Source organism: Mobula birostris, chromosome 5, assembly GCF_030028105.1.
Source record: "Mobula birostris isolate sMobBir1 chromosome 5, sMobBir1.hap1, whole genome shotgun sequence".
Lineage (NCBI taxonomy): Eukaryota > Metazoa > Chordata > Chondrichthyes > Myliobatiformes > Myliobatidae > Mobula > Mobula birostris.
The window spans coordinates 38546963-38571279 of record NC_092374.1 but is presented as its reverse complement, the minus strand read 5'-3'; the positions used below and the strand labels follow the sequence as shown (position 1 = coordinate 38571279).

Genomic DNA, 24317 nt, shown 5'->3' with positions numbered 1-24317 from the left:
TCATTACCCAACTAACATTTAAACCAAAATAATTATCACTCTTCACCACTGAGAGATGGCAAAGAGTAAACAAATGGAGACACTAAACAGTATTCTCTTTGTTTTCTAAAACCATTTCATTGAAAGCAGCAATTCTTCAAATAAACAGATATCTGATGGGATTTGGATTTAATAAATTCCACAAAGCTCTTGAAAAGTACCAGATGTTTGTAGTGTGATACGAATACCAAAGAAATTGTAAACTATTCAGGAGGAATAACAATGTCAAATTTAGTCTGATATTTATTTCGAGTAGGTGATTACAATAACGGCATAACCAGAAGCATATTACAAGGACATTCAGTTCATCATCTGCATCCATTGTGATATGCATGCTCCATTGTGACAGGAATATTTAAATTAATCCATTTATGTACCAAGTTCCAGAAAGGAAAACCTTCATTTCTTTCTCATTAGAAAACTCCAAAATTGCCATTGGGGAAGATTTTTACTTCAATTTAAATAATTCATACATATAACTAAATACCAGATTTAAGGCAGGAAATTTGATGCAGAAAAAAAAAGCAAATAACAAAGAAAGTGTTTCAATAAAAGCAGCCTGGATCATCAGTAAACAACAAAAGGAAATCAACACTGGACAAAAAGTAGCTGAATTATTTAATCAAACACAGGAAAAGAAGGGAGCCATGACATGGAAATATTCAATCGGTGCCCTTCAAAATGTTTGCACAACTGACCCAAAGAACTCCAGCAAAAGGAAACAATTTCAGGAATACCGGTCAACTAGTAGGGTGGGTAACAGAGAGTGGCTGACAGGGCCACCACAGTAGCATAGTGGGCAGCTTAATACCATTACAGCTCCGGGCTTTCCGGAGGTCAAAGTTCAATTCCAGCCCCATCTATAAGGACTTTGTACATTGTTCCCATGAGCGCATGGGTTTCCTCCCACACTCCAAAGACATACTGGTTAGTAGGTCAATAGGTCCTGTGAAGGCTAGTGTTAAGTAAGAGGATTGCTAGGCGGTGCAGCTTGTGGCATCAGGAGGGCCTGTTCCATGCTGCATCTCAAAATAAACAAACAACCCACTTAACTAGCTAGTGTTAGGTGGCACAGTAGCGCAGTGGTTAGCATAAAACTATTACAGCACCAGGGTCCAGGGTTCAGTTCCACTGCTGTCTGTAAGGAGGCTATACGTCTTCCCTATGACCACATGAGTTTCCTCCGCGTGCTCCAGTTTCCTCCCATATTCCAAAGACGTACAGGTTAGTAGGTTAATTGGTCACACGAGTGTAATTGGGCCAGTGCAGATTTGTTAGCCAGAACGGCCTGTTACCGTGCTGTGTCTCTAAATAAAAAAGCCTTATGCAAGAGCTGCGATAAAGGGAATCCATCACTCTTTGGCCTTTTCAACCACTCTGCAGCCTCAACTGCAGTTAACCACATCACCATCCTTCAATGCTGCTCCACGATATTCCAGTTGGAAAGGACCACACTTGCCTCTCTCCATTCTTATCCTGTCCAACTGTAATAGGGCTTCGCATTCTGCATGTGTACAGTCAGCTTGATCGACAAGTATCAGTCTGGTCATACCAAAATTCAACAGCAGTTCCATGGCTACGCTGACTGACACCCAATTGCAGCTCACCACCATCTTGGCCCCTTGGCCATCATTTCTAAATCACCAGACTCAAGTACTGGAGGACTAACATTTCCCTTAATTAATTACTGAGAAGGGCAAAGACATCTTAGATTTTGGCCCCTGTCACAAACATTATTCCCTAGTGACTCCATTAGGTTACTAGGGCAATTGTCTGAAAGTGATTGCCATATTTGCCAAATTTGATTTTTGGACTCACGTCCAAGTCTACGACTCTCATGCTCATTATCATCCAGCCCCATTCCTTCTGCTTTAGTTCATTTGCTATTACTGTAAATCTTATCCAGGTCTTTGCTATCTCCAAACCTACCTTTTCTATTCAACCAGGTCATCAAACACATTGCTGCTTATGTCCCAAGTTATACCGAGTTCTGTGTGTCATTATGTTTACTGACTTGCACTGACTCCAGTTAAAGAACTTTAATTTAAAATTCTCATCCCTCTATGAATCACCCAAATCTCTAAAGCAGGGGCTCCCAACTTTATTTATGCCACGAACCAATTCCATGAAGCAAGGGACCCAAGTACCCCAGATTGGGAAACCCTGCTGTAAACATGTCCAGTCTTACAACCTCTATCATTTGGTTCATTCCAGATACTTGGAGCTCCGGATTTAAAGCAATGCCTCTGGTGGCTATTCCTCCCATTTTCCCCTCCTATAGGATACTATTTTGATCTGCTTTCTTTGACCAACCTTTTAGTCAACTTCGTGCCAAACAACAAAAAGAAATACATTCAATTTCTTTCACTTGCTCTACAGTTCAACAAGATCAGAGCTAATCTTTTATCTCAATTCCATTTCCCAGCATGATCTCCATATCCTTTCTTTCCTCAATAGCTAGAACTTTATCAACCTTTGTCTTTAATATACAGATTAAACAACCCTCTTTAAATACAGACGTCATACATGCTACCATCACAAGACTCCTGACTCAATACCCCCAGTGCGTTCACTGCAGTTTCGGGAGACTTCAACCATGTTTCTCTCTCGACAACTGTACCCACCTTCAATCAGTTTGGCAAGTGTCATACAAGAGAAAATAAAACTCTGGATCTCTTGTAGGCAAATATTAAAGATGCATACAGCTCTCCTCCCACTTGGAAGATTAGATTATTACCTGGTTCACCTCATACACTTGTACAAGTCCAAAGTACAGCAACAGCTAGCTACTGCTAAGATAGGAAAGAATCTCCAGACTATCGAGGACTTGAAGGGCTGCTTCAAGTTACTGACTGGAATGTACTGTGTGAACCATAGGGAGAGGACATTAACAGACTTATTAATTGCATCAATGGCTACATCTGTGTGTACACTCTAATACCATCAGGGACTGTCCACTGCTTCCCTAACAACAAACCATGGGTCAACAGTGACCTAAATGCTCTTTTCAACCACTAAAAGCTTCTAGATCAGAAGACAGGGAGGAGTTGAAACATGTGCAGAGGGAACTAAAGGAGAAGATCAAGGTGGCTAAAGAGGAATACAGGAGAGAGCAGGAGAACAAGCTTGGGCAGAGTAGCACACGGGAGGTGTGGAGAGGCATGACGAACATCACTGGCTTCAATCAGCCCAGCTGTAAAACCTCGGAATGCAGCCGTGAATGGGTTAATGAGTTAAACCAATTCTTCAATAGGTTTGACAATTGCCCTCCTGTTCACACCCCCCTTCAGCACACTAGTCCCAGTGCCGAGGCACTCAATGCTCCCTCAGCATCAATGCCTCCCCTCCTCCCTCCTCCAATTCAACACGTGGATAAACGACACAGGCTACCAATGTCCACATCCCTTCCTTGCCCTGCACTTACCATCCACACACCAACTGCCATTGTCACAGTCTTCACCTCCCTCAGCCCCCAGCTTCCATCAACTCCCCAGTCATCATGGACTCACCTTCACTACCGAGCAGGTGAGAAGAAGGGCTCAGGGGAAACTCAGACATGGGACTGGATGGTGCAAGCCCCAGGGTCCTTAAGGACCGAATGTTGTGAATCCCAAGGTCCTTAAGGAGTATGCTGAGCAGCTGTGTGGAGTTCTCCAGTGCATCTTCAATCTGAGTCTCAGTCTGGAAAGGGTCCCAACTGTGTGGAAAACATCATGTGTGGTTCCAGCATCCAGGAAGGACGAACAGAAAGTCTTGAATAATTACTGCCCAGTGGCCCTGACCCCTCACATCATGAAGACACTACAGAGGCTGGCCCTGCCTCACATCTGACTCCTGGACAGATCAGCCCTTGATCCCCTGCAGTTTGCCGACCAGGAGCACATTGGAGTTGATGATGCTGTCACCTACCATCTGAACAGAGCCTACTCCCATTTGAATAAGCAAGGCAGCACTGTGAGGATCATGTTTTTTTGATCTCTCAAGTGCCTTCAATACCACACAGTCCTCATTGCTGGGGGAAAAGCTCCATTCAATGCATGTTGGCACTTCCATTGTATCCTGGATAATGGACTACCTGACTGGCAGACCACAGTTTGTGCGGCTTCAGAGCTGTGTGTCAGACATGGCTATAAGCAGCACTGGGGTCCCACAGGGGACTGTATTGGCTCCCTTCCTGCTTACCCTGTATACCTCGGAATTTAGATACAAAACTGTGTCATGTCAATTGCAAAAATTCTCTGATGACTCAGAGATAGTTGGGTGTATAAGGGAGGATGGGAGGCTGAAGACAGGGCCCTAGAGGACTTTTATCAAATGGTGAAAGCTGAATCATCCGCTGCTCAACATCAGTGCGACAAAAGGAGATGGTGATGGACTTTAGAAATACTAAACCCGCACTGCTCCATTACTATTGATGGTGAGGATGTGGATGAGGTGAGGACCTACAAGCACCTTGAGTGCACCTAGATGACAGACTTGAGTGGAGTACCGACACAGAAGCTGCTGGAGTTGCCTCTACTTCCTGACGAGACTGAAGTCCTTTGGAGTATGCAGGCCTCTCCTTCACATATTCCACCAGTCTGTTCTCACCAGTACAATCTTCTATGTGGTGGTGTACTGGGGCAATGGCACCAACATGGGTGATGCCAACAGGCTCAATAAACTGATAGAAAGGAATCAAACTCGACACACTGGAGGCTGCTGTAGAACAAAGGACCCTACGGAAAATCCTGGAAATTCTTGACCAAGTTTCTCACCCTCTGCATGCCACCTTGGCTGAACAGAGGAGAACTTTTAGTAATACACTAAGTCAACTGAGGTGCCCCAAAGAGTGCTATACAAGGTCATTCTTACCCTTGGTTATTAGGATCTATAATGAATCAACCTATAGCCGGGGAAATGATGATCCCCTCCTGTTAGACTGTTTGTGGTAACTTATTTTTATTCTTTTTAATTCTCTTCTAATATTTATATCTCTGCACTTGTAATACTACTGTGACACTTTAACTTACCTTGGGATCAATAAAGTGTCTAGCTATCTATCAAAGATCGACTGTCCTCCACGCACAAAGAAAATTTCTTCTCACTTCCGTCTCTACTTGCTGAATTGACCCTTTGGTTCTGTACGTTCCAGTCTTGGGAAACATCACCTTTCCATCTATCCTGTCAAACCCCAAAATATATTTGAATATTTCAACAAGTTCACTTTTCATTTGTCTACACTCAGGAACATTTAGTCCTGTCTTAGGAACCTCTGTTGTGCTTCCTCCATCACAAAAGCGTTCTTTGGTTGGTAGCAGGACAATACCAAAGCACCATATTCCAGATGTGGTCTCACCAGTACCTACACTCTGTAGCTACTTTATGAGATACACCTGCTCATTAATGCAAATATATAATTGGCCAATCACATGGCAGTAACTCGATGCATAAAAGCATGCAAACATGGTCAAGAGCTTCAGCTGTTGTTCAGATCAAACATCAGAGTGGGGAGAAAATGTGATCCAAGTGGCTTTGACCATGGAATGATTATTGATGCCAGAAGGAGCGATTTGAGTATCTCAGAAATTGCTGATCTCCTAGAATTTTCATGCACAGCAATCTCTGGAGTTTACAGAGAATGGTGCAGGAAACAAAAAAAAAAATCCAGTGAGTGGCAGATCCGTTGGTGAAAACACCTTGTTAATGACAGAGGTCAGAGGAGAACGGCCACAATGGTTCAAGCTCAGTAACTCTAATAACCACATGTTATAACAGCGGTGGGCAGAAGAGCATCTTTGAATGCACAACATGTCATACTTTGGATGGGCTACAGCAGCAGAAGATCATGAACATACACTCAGTGGGCACTTTATTAGATACAGCAGGTACCTAATAAAGTGGCTGGAGAGTGATATACAGTAATTTCAGTATGGTGGGTTTAGTCTTGTGCTCAAACCCTCTTGTAGTAAAGACCAACATTGCATTTGCCTTGTGAGGTGCTCTCATGGTAGCTGTGCTTGGTGCAAGTGTGAACCGTCTTCCACTCGTCCAGTTTGGAAATCACCCGACCCATCTTCCGGTTCATCTAGAGATCCAAAATGGAGTGAGTTAGATGGATCACGAAGTACAAGTTCCTGGACAATGGGGACAAGGATGTACTCAATGTTACCCTCATCCTGATGACCACCTTTGGAGGTGGTTGCATCAGGCTGTGTATAGAACCAAAGTAGGTAGGTATCAAGTGCCACTACATGCCGAACGTCTATCTGTCTCTGGAGATGCGAAGGATAGGTCCCATTGCCGTGCAACGTTCCAGTCAGCTGGTCAATGCCGCACTACTTGCCCTTCATGAAAAAGTTCTTCCAAACCAACAACTTTGACCACAATTTCATCAGACAGTGGCCAACATGGATTATCCTGTAGACATTGCAAAAGGACTTAATGGACACGGTGGGATGGGAATATTCAGACCATCTGGCAGAATGCCTCATCTTCAGATAAGATCACAAAACATAGAAGCAGAATTAGGCCATTCAGCAATCAAGTCTGCTCCACCATTCCATCATGGCTGATTTATTATCCCTCTCAATCCCATTCTCCTGATTTTGGTCCGAAAACTTTGACACCATGACGAATCAAGAACCTATCAACCTCCACTTTAAATATACACAATAACTTGGCCTGTGGCAATGAATTCCACAAAAAAAACCATCAGCTGGCTAAAGAAGTTCCTCCTCATCCGTTCTAAATGTACATCCTCCTATTCTGAGGCTGTGCCCTCTGATCCTAGACTTCCCCATGAAAGGAAACATCCTCTCCACATCCATTCTATCTCGGCCTTTCAATATTCGGAAATTTTCAATGAGATTCCCCCCATTCTTCTAAACTCCAGCAAGTACAAGCCCAGAGCCATCAAACACTCCTCATACCCTTTTATTCCCAGAATCATTCTTGCGACCTCCTCTGGATCCTTTCCAATGCCAGCACATCTTTACTTAGACAAGATGCCCAAACCTGCTCACGATACTCCAAGTGCGATCTGACCAATGCCTTATGAATCCTCAGCATGACATCCTTGCTCTTGTATTCCGGTTCTTGTGAAATCAATGCTAATGCAGCCACCTAACTATCTGTACTTTCATCTTATTGCTGTCCTGACTAGCACGTGGTACTGGTGTCACTTTTTGCGGCCACAGGATCTGTCTATCCCCTAACTCTCCAACCTCCTATCATTATCGCCCTACCGGACTTCACCCTTTCTTGCTGAGTCTCAGTGCCACTGGCCTGGGAGCTGCTGCTGTGCCCTGATAGGTCATTTTCCCCAGCAGTATCCAAGGAGGTATACTTGTTGCTGAGGGGAATGGCCACAGGGGGACCCTGCACTGACTACGTACTCCCCTTACATCTCCCGGTGGTCACCCATCTACTATCCGAAGCCTGTACTATGGATGTGTGTCTACTTCAGTAAAAGTTTCATCTATAAAAGTCCCTTTCAGCCTCTGGGATGGTCCTGAGTACATCCAGCTCCAGTTCTCACCAACAGGCGCTAAGACTTTGCCTGGCTGGTGGTGATGTTGTTCACCCATTTGCAGGCCGTGGGTTGGTAAAGAGACTGTGGAGAAAGATGCAAGCTTCACTGTCAGAGATCATCCTGAGAAGCTGTATGACAGAAGACTCTCTGACCTAAGGGCTGTTTCCAGGGACACACAGGCAGACAGACATCCGGTGCTGCTGGACGATCATCAACTCAGTGGAAGCTATCCTTTAGTCTGCCAGCGCATCGAGATGTCCGTGGTCAAATGCTCCTGACTGGCACACTCTCGGCTGCATGAGCACGCACTGAGCGACACACTGAATTTTGATACAGCCACAACAAGGGCTCGGTGGAGCAGGACCACAGTATAGACTGGACAAGTGTTATCGTTTTTAAGAAATGTAATTGAACACTAGTTAATGTATTGTCTACGAAAGTAAGAATGGAAGGATGTTGAATAGTTAGTTCTTGTAAATATTTCTTTTTATTATGAATAAAATTATTCTGGATTAAAAAATGCCATCCTATTTTCTGCTGCACAGGCACACTAACTTCCAATGAGTCTTGCACTGGGCCCTCTGAACAACACCTTTCAATCTCATTCGATAAAAACTCAGCTGTTCTCCCTTTTTATACCAAAGTGTCTCACACATTTCCACCTGCCATGTCTCAGCTACTCACAAAACTTGTTTCGTTATATCCACTGTGAGCGTCTCAGCAGTCTCCTCACCACCCACACTACCACCCATGAATCCGCCATTATATGTTGGTACTTTCAAATCACAGAGATAGATGGGAGCAGCTGGGGTCTCAGTACCAATCCTTAGAGAACCCCAACAGGTTCAGCTTTGCAACCTGAAAACCACCTGCTATTCCAGTCTTCTCTGGTGCTTTGTTAACAACTTCCATTTTAACAAACTTTTACGGTTATTTCTCCTTTTACAGTGACCAGTGTGCACAAAGGGCTTGAAGGATCACTGGGGACCCGAGTCACCCCAACCACAAACTGTTGCAGCTGCTACCATCTGAGAAACAGTACCGCAGCATAAAAGTCAGGACCAACAGGCTCTGGGACAGCTTCTTCCATCAGGCCATCAGACTGATTAATTCACGCTGACACAATTGTATTTCTATGCTATATTGACTGTTCTGTTGTATATCTTTCTGTACATACTATTTTTTTTACAAATTACTATAATTTGCACATTCAGATGGAGACATAACATGAAAATTTTTACTCATGTATGTGGATGTAAAAAATAAAGTCAATTCAATTCAATTCTTAATAATCTAATCTGAGCTGCACCACTTACATTTTGGTGAATTAACATACTTCCAGTGTCAAGCATATTTTAAGCAAACTGTCAAGTATATTTTAAGCAAAGTGCAAGGAAGTGCAGGTACAATCTAACCAGAACCAAACATTGCTAGAGCCTTTGATTAATCTTGTTTTCCTCACCTGCGCAAAATAGCAGGCATTTTACTTAACGTTATGCAAAAGCAATTTTGCTTATACAATGGTGAAGAACGAAAGCCCCACAGTTCCAGTGAGGAAGGTTCAATCCCAACTTCCAGCATGGCATGTATGAGGTTTGCATATTCTCTTATCGAGCACACAGACTTCTTCCAGATGCTTTGATTGTCTCCAGCACCCTAAAGATGTACCATTGAAAAGTTAAATGGCCACAGTAAATTGCCCCTGGTGTGTAGGCAAATGGTAGAAAATTGAGGCGAGGGGTGGGGAAGGGAATGTGAGGGAGAATCAAAAATTGCACATTGTAAAAGGGCGGCTGATTAAAAAGTTTACACCCTCTCCAATCGCCTTAAAAATGCTCATTCGTACTCACATTACACTCAAAATTCAAATGTATTACCCAGGTACATATACTTCACCGCATACTACCTTGAGATTCATTTTCTTGCATTTGGTGGGACATCCAAATGCACACCTACAGGTATCTATATTATAGAAAAAGGTTTAGGACTGAAATGTGACACGATCTGTGAATAAAATTCACTGAGCTGACAAAACCAATCAGCAGCATTCACCTCCAAATCTTTCATTTTCCCCCAAAACATTATAAAGCTGTTAGATTTTATCTCTGGGCACAGTGAATTCTCTTGCAAATTTGGAGGATTTTTGTCCAATTGGAGTCCAAGATGTCACAACCAAAACAATTATCAGCTGAAATAAAGACAGCAAATGCCAGAGAGAGAAATAAAGTTAACTTTTCAGGTCAGTTACCCCTTAGCTCCAGCATTTTCTCTTTTTATTACTGTATTTTACATTTCTAATATCTGCTTTGTTTAGCTTTCTAACTGCTGTGGCGTTAATGTAAAATAAGATATTACTAATTCCAAAATCTGCAAATCTTTCCTTATCAAGTGTAGTAATACACTTGAGCAGGAAAGTTCTGTTAGAATAAACTTCAAATAAAGTTAAATATTTATTCTAGTATTATAGTAGTAGTAATTCATATTTATTCCAGTGTTAGTTCTATTCTAGTATTAAAAGTCCCATTCTAATATTTGTATATCTGTGCACTTGTAATGCTACTGTGACACTGTAATTTCCTTTGGGATCAATAAAGTAACAAATATTTAGATTATGAGAACACTCAGTCCTCTTTTATTGTCATTTAGAAATGCATACATGCATTAAGAAATGATACAATGTTTCTCCGGAGTGATATCACAGAAAACAGGACAAACCAAAGACTAAAACTGACAGAACCATATAATTATAACATATAGTTACAGCGGTGCAAAGCAATACCTTAATTTGCTGAAGAACAAACCATGGGTACGGTAAAAAAAAATCTCAAAGTCCCCAAGTCAATTGACTCCCAAGTCCCCGATAGCAGGCGGCAAAAGGGAGAAACTCCCTGCCATAAACCTCCAGGCACTGTCAACTTGCCGATGCCTTGGAAGCAGCTGACCATAGCCGACACTGAGTCCGTCCGTCCAAAAACTTCGAGCCTCCGACCAGCCCCTCCAATACAGCCTCCCGAGCGCCTTCGACCTAGCCCCGGCTGCTGAAACAAGCAAAGCCGAGGATTCGGGGCCTTCTGCTCCGGCAATTCCGGTTACCACACAGTAGCAGCAGCAGCGAAGCAGGCATTTCAAATAATATTTCTTTGCACTATCTGAATCCATGTATGGTAATCAACCATTTCCCCCAGAACATAGAGAAATGTGTTTGACTTATAGTTGAGTGATAACCTTGTAGATATCATAACAAATTTTAATAAAGCTGTCCTACCTTTCACCTCAGCCATTGTATTTTGTGCAGACAATACGCTGAAAAGCTTTATTTTGATAACTTTGTAAACAACTTGATGGAATTCATCATGAAGACAGCTGCTGTGAATTTAAAACTAGAAAGGAACTGCACATTCTCAGTTCATTCAAATTTTAGAGGTAAAGCTTCACAACAGGCATTGCTGCAATTATACACCAGGGAAATTTCTCAGAACAGGAAGTGCTAGAGAACTGCTGTGTAATTACAGCACACAAATGATTACAAGGCAAACTTTAACCAAGCAAAACTTTGGCTTATACAAGAGAGTGAGGAGATAATCGATCAGAGTTGCAGGGAAGTAGTCATCCCGAAGTTGCAGGAGGTGAGTAGCTGGGTGAATGTCAGGAGAAATGAAAATCTGAATAGGCAGTTAGCGCAGAGCACCCGTGGCCATTCCCCTCAAAATACTGTTGTGGGGGAAATCACCTCCCGGGGAATGCCACTGGCACTGTCTATGGTAGGGGAGGTAAAGAGGGGAGCGGTACTGATAGGGCACTCAATAGTCGGAGGAACAGACAGGAGATTCTGTGGACGTGAACAGGACACCCATATGGTTTATTGCCTCCCAAGTGCCAGGGTCATCTCGGATCACGTCCACAGCATTTTAGAGAGGAAAGGAGAGTAGTCAGATGTCTTGGTACATATTGGTACCAATGACATAGGAGGGGAAAGCAATGAGGTCCTGAAGGGAGAATTTAAAGTTCTCGGCAGAAAGCTGAAAAGCAGGACCTCCAGAATAGCAATTTCTGGATTGCTACCTGTGCCACGTGCCAGTGAGCGTAGAAACAGGATGATTTGGCAGATACGTGCGTAACTGAGAAGTTGGTGCAGGGGGCAGGACTTCAGGTTCTTGGATCATTGGGATCTCTTCTGGGGGAGGTATGACCTGTTCAAGAGGGATGGGTTGCACCTGAACCCAAGAGAGAACCAGTATTCTCGTGGGCAGGTTTGTTAGAGCTGTTGGGGAAGGTTTAAACTAATTTGGCAGGGTGCTGGGAACTGGAATGAAGGGACTCAGGATAGGACAGATAGTAAGCGTGTAGTCAGACTGACAGGAATGGCAAGCAGATGATAGGATAAAATTGCAGCCAGCAAGGCAAGTATCAATGCATTAGGGATGCAAAATGAAAAAGGGTAGCAAAGACAGCATTTAAGGTATCGCATCTCAATACATGGAGTATAAAAAATAAGGTGGATGATCTTGTTGCACTATTACAGATTGTTGGGTATGATGTTATGCCCATCACTGAATTGTGGCTGAAGGATGGTTGTAGTTGGGAGCTAAATGTCCAAGGTTACACGTTGTATTGGAGGGATAGGAAGTTTGGAAGAAGGGAAGGCGTGGCTCTGCTGGCAAAGAATGGCATCAAATAAGTGGAAAGATGTGACACGGGATCGGAAGATGTTGAATCTTCATAGGTTGAGTTAAAAAACTACAAGGGTACAAGTACTCTGATAACATTTATATACAGGCCTCCCAACAGTAGCTGGGATGTGGACCACAGATTACAACAGAAAATAGAAAAGGCGTGTCAAAAGGGCAATGCTATAATAGTCATGGGAGATTTTAACATGCAGGTTGATTGGGAAAAATCAGTTTGGGAATGGATTTCAAGGGAATGAGTTTGTTGAATGCCTACAAGATGGCTTTTTGAGTAGTTTGTCATTTGTTGTTGAGCCTGCTAGGCAATCAGCTACACTAGACTGGGTGTTATGTAATGAACCGGAGGCGATTAGGGAGCTTAACGTGAAAGAGCCCTTAGGAGCCAGTGATCACAATATGATTGAGTTCAACTTGAAATTTGATAGCGAGAAAGGAAATTCTGACGTAGCAGTATTTCTGTGGAGTAAAGGAAATTACAGTGGTATGAGAGAAGAGTTGGTCAAAGTAACCAATTTCCCCCGGGATCAATAAAGTATGACTATGACTATGATTATGACTATAAATTGGAAGGAGCTGCTGGCAGGGATGACAGCAGAACAGCAAAGGTATGTGTTTCTGGGAAAAATGAGGAAGGCTCAGGACAGAGGGTATTCCAAAAATGAAGAAATACTCAAATGGCAAAATAGTACAACTGGGGCTGACATGGGAAGTCAAAGTTAATGTAAAAACAAAAGAGAAGGCGAACAACAAAGCAAAATTAGCAAGACAGAGGATTAGGAAGCTTTTATAAACCTACAGAGAGCAACAAAAAGAATCATTGGAAGGGAAAAGATGAAATATGAAATACAATGTTGGAAAATACACGATCATGCACTTTGGTAGTAGAAATAAACAAGCAGACTATTTTCTAAATGGGGAGAAATCCTAAAATCTGAGATGCAAAGGGACTTGGGAGTTCTTGTGCAGAATACACTAAAGGTTAACTTGCAGGTTGAGTCGGTGGTGAGGAAGGCAAATGCAAAGTTAGTATTCATTTCAAGAGGCCTTGAATGCAAGAACAGGGATTGATGCTGAGGCTTTATGAGGCACTGGTGAGGTCTCACTTTGAGTGTTGTGAACAGTTTTGGGCTCCTCATCTAAGAAAATATGTGCTGGCATTGGAGAGGGTCCATAGGCGGTTCACAAGGGTGATTCCAGGAATGAAAGGGTTATCATACGAGGAACGTTTGATGGCTCTGGGTCTGTACCCACTGGAAATTAGAAGGATAAGGGGTTCTCATTGAAACCTTTCAAACGTTGAAAGACCCAGACAGAGCAGATGTGGAAAGAGTGTTTCCCAAGGTGGGAGAGTCTAGGACAAGAGGACACAACCTCAGGATAGAGGAGCATCCATTTATAACAGATGCAGAGAAATTTTGTTAGCCAGAGGGTGGTGAATTTGTGGAATTTGTTACCACAGGCAGATATAGAGGCCAGGTCTTTGGGTATATTTAAGGCAGAGCTTGATAGGTTTTTGATTGGACACGGCATCAAAGTTTATAGGGAGAAGGCTGAGAACTGGGGTTGAGGAGAGAGAAAAAAAATGGATCAGCCATGATTGAATGGCAGTGCAGACACGATGGGCCAAAAGGCCTAATTCTGGCCCTATGTCTTATGGTCTTATAAAGCATCAACCACTAGCTCTGTGCCTGGGGCTGTGGTGGGGAAGTGGGAAGACATCTGTCATTTATAAGTAAAAATTGCTAAAGACTTTTAATTTATTGCAACACGGGACACAAATGACAATGGGAAAACTGTCACTGCATGTAAGGAATTTGTACGTTCTCCCTGTGACTGTGTGGGTTTCCTCCGGGTGCTCCGGTTTCCTCCCACAGTCCAAAGGTGTACCAGTTGGTAGGTTAATTGGTCATTATAAATTGTCCCGTAACTAGGCTAGGATTAAGTCAGGAGATTGCTGGGCGGCATGACTCAAAGGACCAGAAGAGGCTGTTTCATGCTGAAGTGCTGACCAGTTTCTCGTTCCACAGATGCTGCTTGACCAGATGGGTTTCTGGTTTTGTTTCAAATACCAGGAATGCAGTTTTGGTTTTCTTCACTGTCCTGAGTGGCCTGCAAGGCCTTTTCAGAGGGCAGATAACCGGTTAGCACTTTGGAGTGCCCTGAGATCATAAAGGAAATGATTTCTTTGCCAGATGGATTCTTACAACTCCACTGCTTTATAGTCATCATTACTGGCTGGGCCTTCTATTCCAAATTTATTTAATTACTTGAATGCTAAGTAACCCTAATAACTGATATAATGAGAGGAAAAGTCCTACAACTTGAACTTAGGGAGCAAGGTAGCAGCAGGACCTCCAAGGTTGTAATTTTTTGGACAAATTGTACATGCCAGTGTATAATCGGGATTAGAGGCAAGTTCAGCTAACTGAATGGTTGAAGAGATGGTGTATGAGGGTGAGCTTTAGATTTCTGAATGACTTGGGACAGTTTCTGGGAATGGTGGAGCCTTTACAAGCCTAATGGAACAGGCCACAGATTCATGTTAGAATCTGTCAAGTCAGAATGAGCATAGCATACAGTTCCAGAGCACATTCACCAGGATATTGTCCACGATGGAACATTTCAGATACACGTGACTGCATAGGCTGTGTTAATTTTCGTCTGAATGACGGTGACTTAGGGAGATCTGACTGAGGTACACAAACTTTGAGGGATATAGAGTAGATAGCAAGGAACACTTCCCTTCAGCAGAGGTATTTATGACCAGGGAGCAAAGGTTTAAGGAAAGGAATGTAAGAGAAAATCCCCCTCCCCCTCACCCAAGAAGATGGTTGAAATGTGGAATACAGTTGCCCTTAGGAGTTGCAGAGGCTGGTACTCTCATAACATACAAATATTTAACAATGATATGAAATGCTAAGACAAAGACCAAATGAGGAAAAATAAGATTAGACAGGTACTTGACATGGACAAAGTGGCTCAAAAAGGCCTATTTCCATGAAGGAAGAATCTGTGACAATGAGCCTCCAGCTATTATGGTGAGATTTTAACTAATCTCATCCAGTGAATATTCTAAATCTCTGGATGCCAGACCAGTAACTTAAACTCACTGTTACATGTCCTCTTTAATTATTCCCATGTTTTATTGCTTAACTTTAAAATATATGACTTTTTTTTTGCTTAATTCTGCTTAACACTTCCAGTTTTGGATGCAATAGTAAACTCCACATGGTTAACCAGCTGCAGAAACAGAGAAAAAGATAAAATTCCAAGTAAAATAACGGGAACAGCAGCACAATGCATTTGAAGCTTGATGATTTGAAGCCTGACAATGCTGAAAATGTTTAATAGGTTTTCGGAATGAAGGTAAGTTGCCGTATAAATACTGGAACACAATCCTGTGCAAGATTAATACAACAAGAATGTAGTATTAAAAACTGTTCTAATGAAAGATCATCAAGATGAAATTTAACCCACTTTCTCTATCCACAAATGCAGCCCAAGTTCCCCAGTATTTCAAGCTGCTTCAGTAATTTTCAGATTCATCCTCTGAATCTTTATCATAAATGAAGATGGCGACAATACTGTTTAAGAACCAATTGCTTTTAAAATTGAGTAACTGAGGTAGGGTTGGAACACAGAAAAGTCAAAAGCAAAAGAAAATGACTACAGATAACAAAATCTGGATTTTAAGAGCACAAAATGCAGGAGGAAGGCATTTTTGCCGTGTTTGGAATTAATAACTGAAACCAAAACAAAACTACTCTACAATGAGCAACCCCATAACTTTGCTGAGCGGTGCACAGGGTGAAGAAAACAAGTCAGGGAGCATCCAGGGGCAAAACGAGCTCTCGCTTCTGATTAACATTTCATCAGAATTCCTTCATCTAATCATAATGATCATTCCCTGTCTCTCTGCAGTTACTCTATTGTCTCTCTCCTGCTTGAGCAGCTGTTTACCTCCAGCACTTTTGGTTTCTATTTACAACATCTAGGTTTTCTTTTCCTTAAAATGTTCGATCTGAATCACATTTTAATCAGTGCTGAATATAGTGGAATTGAAAACATTTGTTTGTCAAACATCACAAAGCTTAGTTCCTGCATCACACACTAATACTATGAATGCTTTTTATAGAATCAATGACAAAGCTTATCCCTAATGAATTATGGACATGCTACCAACATATATGAACACAAAATAAAACAGTTAAGTATAATAACAGCAACACACACAAAATGCTGGAGGAAATCAGCAGGCCAGGCAGCATCTATTGAAAAAAAGAACAGTCGGCGTTTCAAACATTCTGTCAATCTTCTTGATGTTCTTGGATCATTCCTAATAAGCTCGTATTCTCATACAATACTCTCATATAATATTGCTGTTTTCTCCACCAAATGGGTGATTTTACACAGATGTAATATTTTTTCTGACACATTTTCACACATCATCATGTGCCATGTCATATGACGCAAAATGATTATGGTCCATCTATGAGCACAATTGTTCTTGTCAGATTATTCTACAGAGGTAGCTGGCCATTGTCTTTACAAGACGGGTGACCCCAGCCATCAAAGTTAAACCTGATTCTGAGAGATTGGTTCTTTGGTTGCATTAATTGCATAACCAGGACTCATCAGCAGATGGTGCATATCACATGACCATGGCTTACTCCCATAGCTTCACATGACTTTGAATGAGGGTGGGGGCTGTGGGAAGGGGTTAAGTGGGTGTAACACCTTGCCCAAGGGTTATCCACAGGTTAGCGGAGGGAAGGAGTACCTTGCACCTCTGTTGGTAGAGACATATCTCCACCATACCACACATTTTCCACACAAGTGGTCTAAAAGCTTCTGAGGACAAAGATTCCAAGGTCCCACAATTAATGATGTGAAGATGACTCTTTAAGTACACAAACCTTCCTACTATTAATAGATCAGCTATTTGATGTGATCAACAGCAGTATTGATCTGGTCTGCAAGTTTACTAGAACTAAGTAACTTAGCCAGTGTTTGAAACAGGCAATTAACAAAATCCCATTGTTTTGCACTGCATCTCTTGAGCAATTAGCCTCATGCTGTGGGCCAGCATCCTATGTCCTATATATAGACAGTGCTGTTTGCTTGCAAAACATCTCTCTTTAACTTCAACTGATTATTGCTTGCTATTTACTTCAAGAAATGAAAGTTGGCTCCTGATTATGATAAGAAGCTAAACACAGAATATTGGTTGGAAATCTGACTTCAAAACAACCCATGATCTTTATAAGTGTCAGCTGATATACATAGAAAGCTGAGCTTGGGAAGAAAAAGGAAGGCGTCCCAGCCCTGGACAGTGAAAATCCATCACAATTGCATAAGATTCTAGTTAGAAGAATCTTATTTGAAGCCGTACAAATATATTTGCTCTGCAAGTTTTCAGTGAACTATTTTCATTAATATAATCAAGTCCCATTGCAGATTTGCAATGACTCCAAACAAGTTCCACCCACAAAATTCTGAAACATTTAAAATCTATATGTACTTCTTTCACATGTTTGAAAGGTACTGCTAAACCTGGCTTTATCTCATTTAACATACAGGGAAAATAAAAACACCAAATTAACAACTAAACAAAAAACACAGAACCTAAAGTGCAATAGTTCAGTTTTGGAAAATGCCTAGCTCCTTCCGTATTCACTGCTGTTCTTTAGAGGATAAGATTAGTGTCTAATTGTACTATGAAAGGACCTTCAGTCTTTTAAATATAAAAAGCAACGACATCACCCAAAGTAACACACAACATGCTAGAGAAACTTATCAAGTCAGGCAGCATCTATGAAGAGGAATTAACAGTCAATGTTTCAGGCCAAAACCCTTCATTAGGACTGGAAATGTAGGGGGAGGGTTCCCCTTCATAGGTGCTGGCCTCCCCCACCCCCACCCATCTACCTTTCTCCTCACCTTCCAGCTAGCACTCCTACCCCCACCACCTCCTTATTCTGGCTTCTTCCTCCTCCTTTTCCAGTTCTAATGAAGGGTCTTGGTCCGAAATGTCAATCCTTATTTCTCCTCCATAGATGCTGCCTGACCTACTGAGTTCCTCCAGCATTTTGTGCGTTACTTTGGACCTCCAGAATATGCAGAATCTCTTGTGTTGATTGACATCACCCAAGTTGTCCTTCTCCCATTCAGGAATATTTAAGGTATACATTTGCTGAATTGTTGAACCAATTTAAAAGGTTACAGTTCTATTCACTTCATTGGGCTGTAACATCAACCTCATGGTCAACTTTAGTAACAATCACCAAAACATTAACAATTCCACTCAAAGGTTGCATTCATTCATCCCAAGACTGATTAGGGATCAAGTTTTAGAAATAGCATGGTTATTAATGTAACAGATTAATGGGAAAATTTCACAAATAATTTCTCCTGTTCTTCCACATCAATTAGACTTTTCATAATAAAACTATAATAAGGTACTGAACTTCATACCCAGTTGTTCTCTGAACAAAGTTCTCACCTCTGAATAATAACCAGTAACCTCTTTACCACCATGCAGATTTATTTACTATATAATCACGTATGACTGGCAAAACAATTATAAAGTTTTCCCAAGTTTTTTCTTCTTCATCTGCCTTGCGCGTTACACGCTTGGGCGATCACGGCTTTCTACATCAAGTGAACCCACATAGCATCAATGATATCTCGCACACTTAGATCTGTTAGTTCTTTCACGGTGTCCATATATTTTCCTCTTTGCCTTCCTCTTCTGCGTTTCCCAGGCATACGCCTTGTAATGAAAGGCATTCTATTTCTCCCTTTCTGATGACATGGCCCAGGAATTTAAGTTTCCTCTCATGTAATCTTCTCATTAAAGATCTTTTTGTATGGGCACGTTGGAGTACTGTCTCATTAGTTACCCTATCTCTATATGATATTTTCAGCATTCTTCTAAGAAACCACATTTCTGTTGCTTCTAAGTTTCTTTGGAGTTCTGGTGTTATAGCCCATGTTTTGGATGCATACAGCAAGATTGACCAGATGTAACATTTTAGTAACCTAAGCCTTGTTGTTATAGAATTGTGTCTGTTGGTAAAAATGGGTTTCATTTTTTGGAAGTTGGTTTTGGCAATGGCAATTCTTCTTTTTATTTCTACTCTACTTCTAACATCTTGTGACATAAAGCTACTATGGTAATTAAAGCTGGTCTTTTGTTCAATATCTTGGTTACCGATGTACAATTGGCAGTTGGGAGTATCCTGTTTTGATATTACCATACATTTGTTTTTTTTACAGTTGATGGTTAGACCAAAATCTGCACTTGTTTGTACTACTTTGTCCAGGAGGACGTGTAGGTCGTCTGCAGCACTTGCTATTAGGGTAGTATCGTCTGCATATCTTATATTGTTGATGTTAACACCTCCAATTTTTATCCCATCTAGGTCTTCTATTTCTCTGAGAATCATTTCACTATAGATATTAAATAATTCCGGTGAGGCAACACATCCCTGTCTAACTCCTCTTTGAATTTTAGTCCAACTGCTTATATTATCACCAATTTTTACTGCCGCCATTTGGTTCCAATATAAATTTTGAAGCAGTTGTTGGTCCTTTCCATCAATGTTCAGCGAGAATTCGAAATAATTTTTTATGGTGCACTTTGTTGAGTGCTTTAGTGAAAACAATAAAACATAAAAGACATCATTTTGATATTCAATTGCCCTTTTTGAAAGCATTCGTAGTATGAAAATTGTGTTCCTAGTTCCTCTATCCTCAATAAACCCATATTGCAGTTTAGAAGTTTCTTGTTTTTGATTCAACTCAGGACAATTCTCAACAAAGTCTTTATTATATGACTCATAAGACTGATTGTTCTGTAATTTTCCCAAGTTTATCTAAATAAATTATAATCACTCCTCAGGTTGAAAAGCCAGTACTAGACATCAAATATACAATTTTAAATGATCAGTTAATATACTCAATACAAAACAGAAAGACTATGTTTGCACACAATAAAATTGTCGGCTTTATACAGCTCCTTTCACAGAGTTAGTGAAGTGTGTTACTTTAAAATTTTGGTCATTGTTGGGACATGAGGAAGGTGAACACACTCAACAAAAATAACAAGTTATGGCAAAACAAAATTTTGGCAAGGCACAAGTTTTGTGAAATTAAGCATCATTCTGGTGTCAAATTACTGCTGCTGGCAATGGCATACCTGTCAGAAGCCATTATATAATGATTTCCAACAAGGACAAATTATAATACAAAAATAACTTGCACTAGGATAATTATAATGATTCTTGTGTTCACATGCAAGCAGGTAAATGGATTTTCAGTCTTGCATTGGGAGGTACTTATTTCTGTCTCGCCCAAATTTAAAAGATGAATGGTCCAGGAATAAAACCAATTCAAGGGGCTTTTTTTTTGAAAAGTCAATGAGTGCCCTCAGTGACAAAACAAAGATAAGTATGAAATCACCATGTGTCCTGTCTCAGTTTACAAACCTTGTCCAGTGTTGCCTCACTATCTTATAGAATCTTCCCAAAAGTCAACCCACATTTGATCTTGACAGTGGGGATCCTTTTCCAAGAGAAATGAAGTACAGTTTATATCAATACTACCAGAAGATTTTTTCTTGAAATATTCACTCTTTTCTTTTACGTGGCATTGGTGTCTCTGAATAAACCAATGCTTATTGCCTGCTCTACACATCTTAATAACCAGAAGCAGCTCCAGATGTGGATTGACAAGTCTACATTTTCAGCATAACTGTTTGTGCACATCCAATTCTGCAATACAGTTCACTATGCCCTGTAATTTTCCCAGCAACATCCTGAGTATGTCAAACATGTACTTACCACTGCACCTTTATGTGTATTGGAATACAAAATCTGATGCTGAAAGGAAATAATACAACTACTTCTATCCCATACCAATAATCTGACAGTTTATTAGTGTTTGGACATTAATGCAACATTCATTTCTGCAAAGCTGTCATAGTTTGCTAATACTGTGGATTCCGGATAACTGGCCCATCAGTAAATTGGGGCGACACACACAAAATGCTGGTGGAATGCAGCAGGCCAGACAGCATCCATAGGAAGAAGCACAGTCAACGTTTCAGGCCAAGACCCTTTGTCAGGACTAACTGAAAGAAGAGATAGTAAGAGATTTGAAAGTTGGGTGGGGGGGGGGGAGGGGGAGATCCAAAATGACAGGAGAAGACAGGAGGGGGAGGGATGGAGCCAAGAGCTGGACAGGTGATTGGCAAAAGGGATACAAGGCTGGAGAAGGGAGAGGATCATGGGATGGGAGGCCTAGGGAGAAAGAAAGGGGGAGGGGAGCACCAGAGGAAGATGGAGAACAGGCAAGGAGTTATTGTGAGAGGGACAGAGAGAGAAAAAAATGGGGAAAAAAATAAATAAATAAGGTATGGGGTAAGAAGGGGAGAAGGGGCATTAATGGAAGTTAGAGAAGTCAATGTTCATGCCATCAGGTTGGAGGCCACCCAGACGGAATATAAGGTGTTGTTCCTCCAACCTGCCATGGGAATGGGATGTGGAATTAAAATGTGTGGCCACTGGGAGATCCTGCTTTCTCTGGCGGAGAAAGCGTAGGTGTTCAGCGAAACGGTCTACCAGTCTGCGTCGGGTCTCACCATATATAGAAGGCCGGACCAGGAGCACCGGACGCAGCATATCACACCAGCCCTCTCACAGGTGAAGTGTCGCCTCACCTGGAAGGACTGTCTGGGGCCCTGAATGGTGGTGAGGGAGGAAGTGCAAGGGCATGTGTAGCACTTGTTCTACTTACAAGGATAAGTGCCGGGAGGGAGATCGGTGGGAAGGGATGGGGGGGGAACGAATGGACAAGGGAGTCGCATAGGGAGCGATCCCTGCTGAAAGCAGAAAGGTGGGGGGAGGGAAAGATGTGCTTGGTGGTGGGATCCTGTTGGAGGTGGCGGAAGTTACAGAGAATTATATGTTGGCTGGTGGGGTGGTAGGTGAGGACAAGGGGAACCCTATCCCTAGTGGGGTGGTGGGAGGATGGGGTGAGAGCAGATGTGCGTGAAACGGGAGAGATACATTTGAGAACAGAGTTGATGGTGGAGGAAGGGAAGCCCCTTTCTTTAAAAAAGGAAGACAACTCCTTCGTCCTGGAATGAAAGGCCTCATCCTGAGAGCAGATGTGGCGGAGATGGAGGAATTACAAGAAGGGGATGGTATTTTTGCAAGAGACAGGGTGGGAAGAGGAATAGTCCAGGTAGCTGTGAGAGTCCGTAAGCTTATAGTAGACATCAGTAGATAAGCTGTCTCCAGAGACAGAAAGATCAAGAAAGGGGAGGGAGGTGTCAGAAATGGACCAGGTAAATTTGAGGGCAGGGTGAAAGTTGGAGGCAAAATTAGAGTCCTTGAATGTGAGTCCATAGGTTATGGGAACATTTCAGTGATGGGGCAAGTGAAGTTATCCTCTTGGTTTAAGAGCCTGAAGGTTGAGGGGTAATAATTGCTCCTGAGCCTCCTGTACCTTCTTCCTGATGGCAGCAGAGAGAAGAGAGCATGACCTGGGTGGTGGGGTCCCTGATGTTGGACAACACTCCATGGAAATGCACTCAAGGATGGGGAGGGGTTTATCTGTGATGAACTGGGCAGCATCCGCTACTTTCTGCACGAATTTCCATTCAAGGGCAATGGTATTTCCATACCAGGATATGATACAGCCAGTCAATATACTCTTCATTACATAGCTACAGAAGTTTGTCAAAGTTTAAGATGTCATGCTGAATCCTTGCAAACTATTAAGGAAGTAGAAGCACTGCCATGCTTTCTTCATAATTGTACTTATGCGCCGGGCCCAGGACATTGGTTTTATCTCTTGGATCCATACAGACTGCTCTACTTCCAAAGTAACCCACTGACTAAAGTCGTGAAATGAGCTAGAAAATTCAGTTTCTCTTTTATAAAGTAGATGATGGCAAAGATAACTAAGTTAATTTTTTTTTCCACACATTAGACTGTGATTATAGAGTTGTTGACTAGTTATGGCTACAATAACATCAGAAATTACATGAAAGTGTTTTTAGGGCTAAATGGTATAACATAACAAATGGTTTAATGCTGCCAATGTTCCAAAGAGAAGCAACTAAGCACAAGAAAGGCAGGACAAATCTTCACTTACCAAAGGTTCGAGACCTATTCTTTCCAAACTTGTTACACACACATTATGACTCCAATAACTAACCAGAACATTTTATTTGTACATCACTCTTCACCGACTGCAACCAAATTGGAGCTTAGCTCCAGATGACGAAATTAAAATTCTCTTCTGTCCACCAAGCAATCCAGAATCTTGCCCAATAAGCACAAGTTCACAATATAAAACCAGCAATCACACTCAGTTTAGAGGATGGCCAGGGAGAGAGGGGAATTAGTCCATAAGATGGTATTTAATGGGAGAGCGAAGAAGATTGAGGCAGACGTTCAGGCATATTTTTGGAGAAAAACATGAATTAATTTTTCAATCCACAATGTTGTTGATACCAATGTAAGAGATCTGAATTTTGGTCTTTAACTACAAGTAACATGTTTAATTTTGTAAAGAATCTTCTCCTCTGTTTCAGTAATGGAAAGAATATTTGGAGCAACAGTTACCAGTTTTCCCTAGAATTTCCTCCCAGATTTGGATCTTAATTATTAGATAACGTGAATAAATTCATGCTTCTTTTATCAATTTCCCTTAACATCCTCAACAAGCACGTCTTTAATTCTAACAATTCCACAAAGGGGGGAAAAAAAAGTTAGAGATTTTCATTAGCCTCTCCATGAAATAGTGCTTTCTGATATTACAATGACATCTCAGTTATACACACAGGAACAGTCGCTTCAACCCACCATGCCCATGCTAGCCAACCAATACCTTTCTACACATTCCCCAATTCCCTGCATTCAGCCATAACTCCCAATACCCTAGCACTACAAGTGCTCATCCAAAAACTTCTGAAATATTTTGAGATTACTTGCCTTTACATTCCCATCAGCTGGCAAGTTCCAGATTTCACTCATGAATAAATTCCTACTCACACCACTCTAACT

The 24317-nt window shown here is 41.7% G+C and overlaps 1 protein-coding gene across 3 annotated transcripts in view; it reads right to left on the bottom strand.

Annotated features, from left to right (window-relative positions):
* The window catches only part of LOC140197644 (soluble lamin-associated protein of 75 kDa-like), an 85258-nt gene that overhangs the window by 59536 nt on the left and 1405 nt on the right, over positions 1-24317 (bottom strand). The window lies entirely within an intron of this gene.